This window comes from Pleurodeles waltl, chromosome 1_2 (assembly GCF_031143425.1).
Source record: "Pleurodeles waltl isolate 20211129_DDA chromosome 1_2, aPleWal1.hap1.20221129, whole genome shotgun sequence".
In the NCBI taxonomy this organism is placed as follows: domain Eukaryota; kingdom Metazoa; phylum Chordata; class Amphibia; order Caudata; family Salamandridae; genus Pleurodeles; species Pleurodeles waltl.
Window position 1 is genome coordinate 737595439 of NC_090437.1, and position 13527 is coordinate 737608965.

The following is a 13527-nucleotide window of genomic DNA, read 5'->3' on the forward strand; positions in this document are numbered from 1 at the left end:
AGGTCGCAATTGTTTACACAAATCATATTGTATTATTACTAGGAAACCCGAAAATTGTTGCTCTATGCCAACTATGTGGCTACTTGATTTTAGGTTTTCATCGACAATTAAGTATTTCAACTCAGCAGGACGTAGGGAAGAGGTGGGTAAAGCTCCACCATCCATCTTAGAACGTTTTGATTATTTCAGATACCAACTGATTTGAATGAGAAGGTGTCACGCCTGTTATGATCCAACTTGGCAGCTGTGAACATCACCTGTGGAAAAACACCAGATAAAGTACAGTTCCTCATACAATACTTCAAGCTGTTAGGGTTCCTGCAGGTAAGCATGCAGAGAGAAACTTAGTAACATGCACCCATGTTCCTTCAATGAAGTGAGATTTCACCCGGTATTGTAAAACTGTGAAATGGCGTACTAGTTGTTTCGGTCCTTAACGCTGTTAAATAGATCTAGCTTCCCCTCTCTGTTTTTCATAACATGGGGGTTTACCTGACAGTATCCAATCATTCATTCATACATAAATATATGCACGCATACATACATGCGGTAATGGTTGAGCCTTATCTCGACTCCTATACATCTAACTCTGTATAAATCCAACCTCCGACCACCACCCCAACCCCACTCCCGTGTCTAATTTGTCTAAAAATAGTCATCTCTTAGGTTGATTGTTTGTACTGGGGCTGCTTCGAGCTGATGTAGTGCCATTCTGATGAAGGAACTGGCAGTGTATCAGCTGTGCAGCAGTGGGTGACACTGAACTGTGGACTTTTCACTGCACGTTGGAGAAAAACATATTTTTTACCATACGAAAATGTTGGTCAGCGTTTTTGTTAAATGTCATCAACTATAGCTAATTAAACATTTTGGTTGTTTTGCCACTTTATTAATTGAAATAATATTGAAGGTTCTGCTGACTAGGTGAGTTTGTGGAGTTGGGATTATACTTGGGGTACAAAAGAGGACCTTGACTTTTTCAGGTTTTGGCACAGTGAGAACCAATAGAGGCCATATGCTTTCCAATCCTGTTACTACGTTTTTATGGAGTCAGTTTTACTCTTTATTTAGGCTTACAACAAACTTGTTAATACCTCGTATACAAAGGATTCCAGCGCTCTGCCCTCTTTCAGTAAATGCCATACAGTGCAGTGAGATTACCACCTTCCTTGTATGTCAACAATAAAGCAAGAATGTCCGCAACAAGTCAAGGTCACCGTTATGCCGCTGTGGCCTGTGCTTTACCAAGGATGTACTCCACTCTATCTTAGATAGCTTGTGCTAGGATTTAGCAGCACTATAGTTTGGGTAAGCCACCATTATGCAAGTGAGTCCCACAGGATGCCAGAGATGGCTTCTCCATAAAACTAATTCATCCTCTCAAACCTCATTCATACAAACAGATGTAGCATGTTATGCAAGTTTTATTATTCGCTATACACTTCCTCACAAATACACAAGCACACTCCCTAACACATGCATGCATACACAAATGCAGTAAAAAACGTATTTCATTTGGGAATATCCACACAGTAATTTTAATGTAGGGGCATTTATTCAAATGCTGGCCTTGGAGCACAGAAGCCCTGCATTTTAATCATCTTTCTGTTTGAAATTTTAAAGAGAGAGATTCAAATGCGTGTAAAATATAAACGTATGCTCGCTGCTAGACTACACATTGTCTTTGAAATCATTAATCTCTCGATGTACAGTGTTCAGGTCCTGGAGACACAGTCTGTAAATATATGAACCCACAAGGAAGTTTGTTATGGTGTGTCATAAACATTTGCTTAATGCGCTTTCGGCCAATGCTTCAGTTTGCGATGTTATCTCAGCTGAACTATTTTGTTGTCAATACTACAGTCAATATGATATGAATTTAGTAAATGTACAGGTGCAAATAAAATGAGTATGACATAATTGGAAAAACTGCAGTCATTTTAAAAATCTCAAATGCACATCACATGTTTAATGTAAAAGTTTGCTGAATGAATGGGGTAAATTAAAGGTAAGATGTATGAACAAGCAAGGTGACAAAATCGTATGAGTTGCTGCTCAAACAGTGCCTGATACAATTTAAAAAACACTTCATGAAGACCTCATGTTTCTCTTGCGTTCTCCAGCCTGTGTGCATTGTGGTAGGAAAGTGGTATTCAGATACTAAGAGAAAATGCCACTTTTTGCATGGTAAAATTCATTTTTATACTGATCTTCTGTTGCTAGTTTTACTAGCTGGTCACGGCAGCACTGCTGTCCAGTGCTCAGTGGATGTGCTCAGACTAGTAAAATGTATAACTTGTTTAATCTGTGAATGGGTTATTTAATTTTCTATAAAGCCATAGTTTTTGATGTGGAAATACACCCATGGCATGAAAAGTTAAACATCACCTGTGTACTCCAGTACCTATTGTGCCTTCCACTATTGTCACCACGAAAACATGGCTTTAGGCCTGCCATTGTAGCCTGTAGTGCGACCTCTTAAAATAACCCATTTAACAGGTACAGTTCTCCCTTCAAAATATTGCAAAGGCACCCCTGTTGTAAGCCTTGTAGCCCACATGGTAGGCTGCAGGTATTCAAAAGTGGATATGTAGAAAATTAATTTAACCATGCATCTACATTGACAAGGCCCTACAAGCTACTTGCACTATGGCAGGCCAGCTGTCCTATGTAGAGAACCACAGCAAGAATACTGCTGTCTCAGATGAATCAAGCAAAAAAGATTAGTAAACCACTATTTTTAATAGTTAGTAAAAATCCAGTTATTTGGTTGTCAGCATTTTGACAAATCTTAAGGGAAACTAGCTTTTAGGAAGTTACCCTTTACCTGCCTAAACTATCTGAAGGTTAATTTGCATAAGACTCTCAGGTCCTAGCCTGTGCTGAAGACCAGAAATAGGTGTGAAAAAGGTGTCAAATGCACCCAAGGAACAAACAGGCTGACCTGAATGGGTAAAGATGACACAACAGAGCTCCGCAGAATATTCAGAGTGGGGCTTTGGGCATCCAATGGACACCACACACTCAAATCTTGCTTGATGGGTCTTTTGAGTCACAAGTAGCACTTGGAGCACTCTTGAAAGGGAGAGAACAGTATACCAGGACAGTTATTGTCATTGTCTATGCCCTGTCTGTTTGCTGAATGACCCTTCTTTTATCCTACCTAATTTCTGGATCAGGGTTTGTTGTGAGTACAGTGCCTACTTGAAGGTGGACTTTAGTGTTAGATGTGGAAGGACACTAGTGATTTACCTATGGCACTCCCACAAACAACCCCCTGTCCTCTGAGCCCAAGTTTAGTGTGGATGAAGGCTTTGACCCTCTTGGGAATGCCCAGAAAGGGTTGAGTTAGCCCCAGCAATCTTAACCCCATTGGTTAGTGGGCCCTAACAGTCATTCCTACCCACTAGCTCACTCCAGGTATAAATGTAGCATCTACGGACACCCACGTAAGAGCATGTTGAAAATGTCCTAGCACGTGGTATTTTAGGCCTATTTGCAGTAGGGCAAACAGGAACTACTTAAAACGTGAGAAGGTTGGCCTCTGGAACTTTTGCCCTATTGTTTAAGGAGTGCGCAGGAGCCAGCCATCCATACCTGCTAGCTAGTGCCACACATGAATGTGTCACCCCAGCAGAACCATGCTGGGCTTGCAGAAGTATACTGAGCCTGTTGCACTTGCAATCTCTTACCTGTGAGGACCTGAAGAGATGAAACCCCTTTCCACGTGAAATCCAAGGACAGAAAAATCTCCCAGGATCAAAATGCTGATTCTCTGGACTGCTCCAGGAACATAACAAAGCTGAAAACTGCATTCCCCTGTAGGATCTGATTAGTGGCAACAGGACCTGGATTAGACATTGCCCCGTACCTGATCACGTGAAAGTCTCTATATCTGTTCCTCCTAGGAACCTGGGGTCCTTGGATGTGTACTCCTGTGATTTCTTGGGCACCAGAACAAAGTTCGGAAACCTTTTGAAAGTTTTCCTCCAGATCATTTGGGCTTAAAATGTATTTTAAACTTTTTTACTTCCAGACTTTCATTGGTATCAATCAAATTGATGTAGCCAGCCCTTGCTCCATGCTGATTGGCTTCAAATGACACCTAAGTCCTGGTCTATTGCAGTCATTAACTACCATTGCCGTTTTATGGTTTTTGGTGTTTCTTTCACTTAAATTAGTAAAAATTCATATTTCAAGTTCCATTTATTGGATAGTTGTCATTTTGCTTAATAACTTCTTTCTTTTTATAAATTGCAGTGGTATTTTTATTTGGTTAGGCTTTGACTTTTTAACTGTTTTGATACTGGTAAATTTGTTACACGTTTTCTGTTAGTTAAGCCTGTCTGCTCTGTGCCACAGCTACCAGGGATTAAATTTGGGTTAAAATTACTGAAACCTTTGCATGTACCTCACGGAATAGTTACTTTATTACTTGTGATGGACAACCAGCTATCCCAACCAATGAACCTCTTTCTCGCAAATACCAAAACAATACAATAAAACACAAAACAAAGCCTGTCTCTACCCATCCCCTGTAGCCCACCTCCAATCTAGTTACTGGCCGGTTCCTGTTATCCAGTGGAAAGAGTCTGGTTTCTTTAATTTCGTAAATAAGTATGAAAAGCCATCTGCATTTGCATGCTGTAATCCTGCTTATGCTACATGGTGAAATTTAGTCTTTTCAGTGATCGTGAATCATGGTGGAACTTTGCGTTCTACCCCCTTATTGTGAGGTGTTCATGATCTATTTGTACCACAAGCCTCATCCCAGACAAGTATGGAGTGAACCTTCAGAAGACCTACATTATGAGAAGGCATTATATTTTTAACACCAGGCCAGTTATGCTCCCTAGGGAGTAGTTTGCGATTGATGAAGGCCAAAGAATGATCCCTTGATGTTTTCATAGGCTGTGCGAGAATTGCCCCTAATCCTTTTCTGAAGCATCTGCCTGCATAATCAGGGCCTCTGGAATTATGCAGCAGACGAGGCCCAAATTATGCGGCAGGGCTGAGTAAATTGTGCAGCAAGAAAAGGCGAATTATGCAGCACAAGGAGGTACATTTTGTAATAGTATTACTTCATTATTTCAACGTTTTTATTTAACTTGGGAACACTATATAGGTATTGGTTCCACCTCATTACTACCAGTTTATCACCCAAATGTAGCAATAAGCAACAGAAAGGTGACCAGCTTTGCAAAGGGCTTTCCACTGCGCAGCAATAAAGTTCGCTGCATTTTAGTAACTTTTGAACTGTTTGAACTACAAATTTGTGTTGTTGTTAAAATCTGCATATTATGCAGCAGATGATGGATTATATGGCAAATGCGGCAAGTCTATACTTATGCAAACATCACTGTGGCCACATAATTGCATAATTCCAGTGGCTATTTGTATAATGAAGGTGTGACCTTAATCATGGACCATTAACACAAGTGCATTGCATAGTAGGGTCTTCAAGTCACCAAAGGCCTTCTGACACTCTTCATCTTCCTTGGCTATTTCCTAGAGGTCTGGGATGTCACAGATGCAGCTCTGGTCCAGTGGTTTGCCACAAAGTTTTGGTAGCAACCAATAAGACCCTTATCTGGATGTGGGTCATGAGAACCTCCACCCCGGACTTTCGGCTGAAGGAGTTGAATCTTCCCATTTGCTGCCCAAGATAAATGACGGAGGACTGACCAACTGAGTAGTTGGTTGCCTTAACGGTCAGTGGCCCACTGCATCCTCCCCAGCACCCGCTCTGGGAGCTACATTTCGCCTTTATTGGGGTTGCTGATCATAGCAGTATCGTCCACTTAAGTCACACAGAACTCCTCCAAACCTAACTGCACATGGTTGACAAGGTACAGGAAAATTGAAGGAGCATTCTTCAGTTTAAAAGGTATTACTTTAAATTGGTGGAGAACCTCTGGAGTCATCTTCACCTTGGTACCGGCGTCATGCTAGTCTGCCATAAGCCACTGGTCATGCCAAAAGTACCAAAACATTTTGCTGCGCCCACTATGTAGTTGGATTAGGGGATAAAATTGGCATCTGTTTTGGTCACATTATTTAGACAGTGACAGTCCACACAGAACAGCTGATCCTTGCGTGGGCAGCAACATGACTGAGCAGGCCCATGGATCACAGAAGGGCTCAATAACACCCAGGCCCAGCATCTTGTCTGCTTCATTCTTGATGCACTGTTGGATCCAGTCTGACATCCTGTATGTCTTGGTCCTAACATGGGTTTGGATATCCCCTGTATTGTTGTTTTGGGCACAAATGGGCATCAGCCCTCGGGGAAGCAAGAGGAGGTGGTGCTTGCTGTTTAGGATTCCGTTTTGAGGCAAGCTTAACTGCCTACCTGAAACATTGTTCTCATCCTTTTGCAATGGCTAAAGAAGTCAAGGGGAAGAGGAATCCAGTCCGTGACGTTTTGCAAGAATGGATAAGTGTAATCCTTGCATAGACCAGCCTTCACCTGATTGCCATGAAACACCCTATGCATTTCCCCCGTGGCACCAGTGTCAAATAGCCAACATCAGAGACTATCCTGACACCCTTGCAGGGATCACACCACTTGTCCGCTAGAGCCTGGAGACTGATCGGCTTAAGAACTTGAACTTTCTGGCCCTCCTGGTACCTAATCAGTATATCTTTCAGGTTAAAACACTCCTTCCTCAGTTCTTGCCTGGCTTGATGATTAGCCTTCACTTTATTCATGAGATGGGCCATCAGCCTCATGAGGCATGGGACATAGTCCACCACATTGCAGTTAAGGGACTCTGGGTTGCCTTCACACCCCTCCTACTTGACCAACATCAGAGAACCTCAGACAAGTTGTCAAAAAAGAAGTTCAAAGACGCTGAACCCTCCTTCCTGTGTTTTTTGCTGCTGGCAAATAGGCATGGCAACAGGAGAAGTCACCCTCTTGAGGGAATTGTACAGTCTCCATCATGCACTTTAAGGTCTTATTGAAGTCTTCCACCAATCAGTTGACCTGGGAGTAGTACTCTTTGGAGAAGTGGTAGGTCACACCCCCATCTTCCTCCATTGCCTTAATAGAAAAGGAGATGTTATTTATTACTGTGTCTGAAGCTATGGTCTGGGGAAATCCAACCCTGGAAAAGATCCCAAGGAGAGCTGTAGCTACCAACAACACAACACAACAAGCGGACTTTTTCTGCACCTGCCGAGCTGACAAGTGGAACCTGGACTGGACCGATGTTGACCTCTGCCTGCCACCCTGTGAGTCTCTAGATTAATCCACTGAGAGACTGGGGGGGCTTTAGAAGTGAATGCCTGTGGTGGATTAGGACTTAAAGAATTAATGTCACAAAGTAAAATCTTTGACCAGGATGAACCTGGTTGGTGTATCATTGGTGTATCAGTACCGCGCTTCACTACGATCAGTCATATTGCACCTAGGTTCCTGGCTACCGGGAATATTGACTGTCATTGACACTTTGTGGTTCTTGGCACTATGTTTACTTAAAACTTTAAAAATCCATTTCTCCAGTTCCCCTCATGGCATTGTTGACACTTGGTGTCATTTTCTTTATTAAAATGTTTTTATTGTGTTGCATTTAGTCTTTACTACTGTTTTAGTGCTGCATAAATACCTTGCTAATTTCCTCTAGATCTGCCCATCTGCTCTGTGTCATAGCTACCGGTGGTTGAGCTCAGGTAATTTATTGACTTTGAGGGGTTCATCCTGACAAGGATTGAGGTTATTACCGGAGGTTGGTACGTACCCCCTCAGCTAATACCCCAGTTTCTTACAACCAGTATCCTGGGGTACCGGTGCAGTTGGCGTTTAATGACAGAAGTCTGTTGCAGACTCAAACTCTTAAGTTGGTACCACTCTTATTACCAGTAACAGCCATAAAAGTATAATATATCCTGACCCTGACCAGGAAATCCACATCTTTATACTCTCCCATCCTCTGTGCGTCTCGAGGATTCTTTAACTTCATCCAAGTGTGCAAAAGTATTTGCTTTCTTGCTACACTTTTCAACAGATCATTACACTTTGGATGATTTGAAGGGAAGACCAGGCGTCTGCAAGTGATGAGAGTTGTAAGTATATTTGTCTTCTACCGTGGTTTAAGAGGTGGACAAGATTAGGTCAAGGAGGCTGTGTGCAGTGCTCCGAACAAAAAATGGTAAGAGCAGATGTTTACTGTCGTGGAATCCCTGCTTCACATTCCGAGGAACTATTTTTGTATTGCTGAAAATACAGCATGGTTGACACTAGTTTTCTGCAAGTAATTGTTTACTTCACTCGCTGATTATATGAATCTGTCAAAAAGCCTTTTCGATGTTGATTCTTATTCGCCCTTGTTACTCGGTTACGTTCTATATTTCTGTATCACGGGAATACTTACTGCAATCATAAACCTTGATTCTCCTTCATAAAATCTTAATTGATAGTCATTAATGTTAGAATAATTGCTGCATGCACGCGTGAATCCCTTAACGCTTTATTTTATAACTTTAAGTGTGTTAAATGTTCTAGAATTCTTTGATGAGCTTGAGGGCCAAATTGACAGACTTACATAAAGCAACACTGCAGTATTAACACTGATGCTGTTGCCCTGAACACCTAAAGAAAAATACAGCGAAATGCAAATAGATAGGCAGCACCATGAAATTGGTTGAAAATAGTAAACTGTTCCTTCAGAGAGCTAGCTGCTTCACTATCCTAGCATGGCTTGTAATGGGAATTGGCTCAGATATGTTCTTTTTTCTAGCCCATGTGCGAGGATTTGTGAACATTCTTAGGAACTTTTAACTCCATATTTTCTAGGCTGTTTCCCTGATTAATACCACACTAACGTAGGGAAGACACGTGATCCACTCAAGCTTATTGGTGCCTCCCACGTTCTCGGATTCCTGTTTTCAAAATCTCATTCGATGACTTAAACAGTTAGGAGGCATTTCCCCTTGTTTTTTCCAAGTTACGGGTGGATTATTTTCCATTTAAATAATAAATAAATGTGCTTTCGCTTTAAAAAAAAAAAAAAAAACTTCCCGAAGTACGAAGAAAACGGCAAACTATACAAAATTGCGCGGTGTGGTTTGCCTTTCTTTGTCACACTCCACTAAGGAGTGTGAAATGTGTAACGCTCTGTCAAAGAGAACTCTCAAGGACAGGGAAAACCTATGATTCCGAAAGAAACAGGAAGACATCAGTACAAGGAAGAATAAAAACAGGACATGGAGGCCATAGAACGTTTTCATTTTACTGTGTCACAACACTTTTACGTTGTTGATAACCAAACATCTGTCAGTTTCGAAGCACGGATTTGGACTGAAACAAACACCAGTATGGATGAATTCCTCGCATAGACACTCCAGTTGCTTGACTTAAAAACACTTGAGGTCAAGGCTCTCAATGAGGCATTTAGCAGTGCATCATTCCTCTCATATATCAACACCACATAATTCCGATTTACACAGGTGGAAGTCATATTGATATCCATCGACCCACAGATCTTCGCTGTTGGAGTAGGAAAGTTCACCGCCATTGCAGCCTTGGTTCTTTTCTCAGTTTTCAGTTAGGCGTCCTGAGAGCATTTCATGTACTGCTGTGATTATTCCTCCTGAGGATCTCTTTTTGAGTCTAGAGTTTCTATCCTTGACACCCATGCATTTACAGCTCCATCTTCTCCATCTGCTAGTCCTGTTCAACAGTGGTTTCTTGACATGTGGAGTCACCAGATAGACCTAAGTTCTTCTACGTCATATCCTCACAGGAGAGATACACTTGAGTCTGATTGGGATGCATGAATATCTCCTGATACTCCATCTTCTCCACTGAGCTCTCTTAAGTATATTGCCAGTTGATGATAATACAGCTTTTCGTGATGTCCTGGCTAGCTCATTCTCCAAGCTCAAGTTTTCATTTTAGACCCCTCATACGTTTCGTCCTTTAATCATAGAAACCCAGCAACATGGAGTTAATACATGTTTATTCTTGCACTTTGTCCCTGGCTTTGAGGAAATGAACAGGAAAACTTTCTTTTAACTGCTACAGCCAACTTCACAGTGCCAAGGTTGAGGAATAATAGTGGGTTCCAGAAGAAGATCCACTTTTCTTGTGCATGGGCCTGAAGCTCCACTGCAAAGAATGAAGGTTGTTGAAACACTCATTTCGTATTTCTGCTGTAGTGATTTTGAGCTATCAACACAGGACTCTGCCACACTCAAATGATCGAAATTTCACTTCTGTTTAATAACTCGGAGTGCAAACTAATTTTGTATTTATTTATTCATATTGTTTTTTCTGACAGGTCACCCATCCTAGCCCCAACACAAATAGAAATAGTTTTGGCATGACTCTTCAGACAAGGAGGTAGAACTTATGTCCTAATTCTAATGCTGGCTGACAGTCATCATGGGGCTGCTGAGTTTTTTGTTTAAAAACATATATATATTTCAGAAACTATCTCTGAAAGTGTGGGCTTTGCTTATGAAATTTAAAAAATATGAGTGGCTCTGACATGCATAGAATTTCGACCTCTGCGTGCGTGGGCCATTGTAAATTTTGTTTCTCTGCCTGTGTTTGACTTCCTGTGGCTGACCCGGGCAAGATCATATCCATCGGAAAACCTAAACTACGTGCTGCAAGTTCTCCAACGCAATGGCTAGTGTTGACTAAAGCAGATGGACTGCTGCCTCGTAAATTTCCGAGCAGAACAAGCTGAGGCTCTGATGTCCCAAAGTTGGTGGTTCCCCAGTTCCAAATATGAAAATAGAACAGTCGGTTTGGCCCTATTAACTTACAGAGGGGCTTCTGATCCATTACACCCTAAATGAAGCCCTTAGATTATCAACTCTTTCTGATTATCAGTGCTTTTACGCCAGTGTTGGACCTGGCCCTTGTGGCAGGTTCACCCCCTGACCTTTTGCCTAGTTCATCCTATTTGTTTCTGACCTCTCGCTGTTAGCTCTAGGACTCTGAGCACTTTATCACTGCTGACCAGTGCTAAAGTGCAGGTGCTCTCCCATCTAAAGTTGGTATGATTGGCTTATACCTAATTGGTATATTTAATTTCCCTGTACGTCCCTTGTACAGTGGTATCTCTATACCCAGGGCCTGTAAATTAAATACTACTAGGGGACCTGCAGCGCTGCTTGCGCCACCCACTGAAGTAGACTTTCAAACCTGTCTCAGGCTTGCTAGCGCAGGGCCTGTGTGCGCAGTTTTCTGCCACAGGGACCTGGCATCTAAATTTACTTGCCAGGCCCAGAACTCCCCTTTTACTACATATGTCACCCCTAAGGTACACCCTAGCTAGCCCGTTGGGCAGGGTGCCATGCATGTAGAAGGCAAGACATGTGCCAGGTTGCGTGGCCTGTCCTGGTAGTGACAAACAGCCTAACTTGGTGTCTCACTGCTGTGAGTGTTGCCTTCTCATAGGATTGCATTTGGAATGCCCTGCCTTATGTGTAAGGGGTATTATCTGATTTATGAGGGGTAGCATAGACATGTTTGGTATGGTTGTCATGGTGATAATAAATGCTGCTTACTGGTGTAGGTGTATTGTTTATTACTATTACAGAAATGCCACTTCTAGAAAGTGTGCATTTCTCTGTGCTTATGACTCCACGTCTGGGCAGAGTGACAGCTGGGTATTTGTGCATACTTTGCAGACAGCCTGTACACAGGGAGGGTGGAGGTGTCACAGAGGTGCATCTGCATACTGAATAGTCTTCCTGGGCTGAGAGAAGGGAGAGGCGGGGCACACCTACATTTGTAAAGGCTGTGCCCTGGCCTCACACACTAGGGTCGTTTACCCCCCACTGATGTTTGGAGCCTGTGCTGGAGGAGGGAGGGGGCACTCCCAGAACCAGTTGTAACTGGTTGGAACCTCCTCTCCCCACCATTGTAAAACACTGTAAAGACGGAGTATAAGTACAGGGGAATTTTCCCCACAATTTGGAGACTCTTTGAATCATCTTGGAACTGGACACAGAATGCTGGAAGGACTCACCAGGGACCGCCATGGACTGCTGCTGCTGTGCTGACCTGTGACCTGCTTGGTCACTGTAAAGGACTACTACCACTTGCTTGCATTCTTTTTGCGCTGGCCTGTTGTTGGATGATTTCCCCTGTGGGCCTTTTCTCTGAGCTTTGTTCCCCAGGGGGCAGGGTGCTGTGGCACCTGACCCCTGCAACTACGGGAAGCACGAGGAGTGCTTCATTTTGGCTTTATAGAGCCTGGAAGGTGCTTCAATAAAAGCTTGTGTTGTGCTGTGAAGGGCGCTCTATGCCTTTGTCGGTCACCACCGCGACCCGGGCTTAAAATGAGGCCCTAGCGCTAAAAAACATGTATCGCTGTGCCCCGGAGTTTACCGCCATGACCCGGGCTGTATTTTGTGAAGCGCCAGAGTTGCACCACCCTCGTGCCCCCAGGGCACAAAGAAAACCCAAAAGAAGTAACTTGGAGCAAGCGTGCTCCTAGCGGTGCCCCCGGGGCAAGGATCGCTCTGAGGCACCAGGAGGCCCTTACTCGAGCCCAAACACCGCCGACACTCGTGCACCAGACCGGGTGGTGGTCTCACTTTGGATCCCAGGGCTGCTCTGGGAGCAGGACACGGGAGGTGAAGGAGAATCCCTCTACCCTGCGTGAGGAGCGTGATCGCTCCGGAACTCTAAAAGAATTCCCCTGATTTTACCCCCCCCTTGTGAGGGCCGGTTGAGGCCCTGGGCCCCCCAGTGACTGCAGGCCCCAGGAGGGGCCCATCCTTAAAACGGAGGGGGTGTGTGGCGCCCCCTCCCTTTCAAAAAGTAATGGATGACCTTGGGCCCCCCCTCATGAGGGCCGGTGGAGGCCAGGGAGCCCCCCACCCCCGTCTCCCCCAGCAATTGCGGGCCCCAGGAAGGGCCAGTCAGGAGTTCAGAGGGGGTGCGTGCCTCCCCCCTCTAACCCAGAGTTTTTAAGGAGGCCCCACATGGCCCCTTCTTCATTCTTTGGGCACTAGAGGTTCCTTCATCTTACACAGGTACTTCCTAAGGAACAATATATATATAGCCTAAATTCTTCTTAGAGACTTTAGTGATTTTATATGTTGCCTACCTGTGTTATGATGTTTTCATATGCATATGCAAATGTTCCTTTTATGGGCATAACATGCTAATATGTTTTTCTGACTTACCATATGTTTTATAATGTTCCTAATATGGGCGTTTATGATCTTCTTATGACAAGTGCTTTGGTGTAATAACGTGCTTCCTGACTACTACTTATGTCGCAGAATACTGAGTAACCTGTGTGTTATATGCGACTACTGCTAGTTTGCAGAGTAACTAATGTGTAAGGTTCTGACAACTGCTAAGGTAGCAGGATACTACTGATATGTGTTGTTTGGTCTAATTATGTTTTGTGCAATACAGTTTATTTTTACATAGCTCAGTGTTGTGTTTACTTTGTGGTGTACATCTTGCATCACAAGTGTTGTGTCTATTGTGCAAACGCTTTACACATTGCCTCCGGGTTAGACCTGACTGCTCGTGCCAAGCTACCAAGGGGG

General features: G+C 43.4%; 1 protein-coding gene across 5 annotated transcripts in view; it reads left to right on the top strand.

Annotated features, from left to right (window-relative positions):
• The window catches only part of GLRB (glycine receptor beta), a 175814-nt gene that overhangs the window by 76885 nt on the left and 85402 nt on the right, over positions 1 to 13527 (top strand). The window lies entirely within an intron of this gene.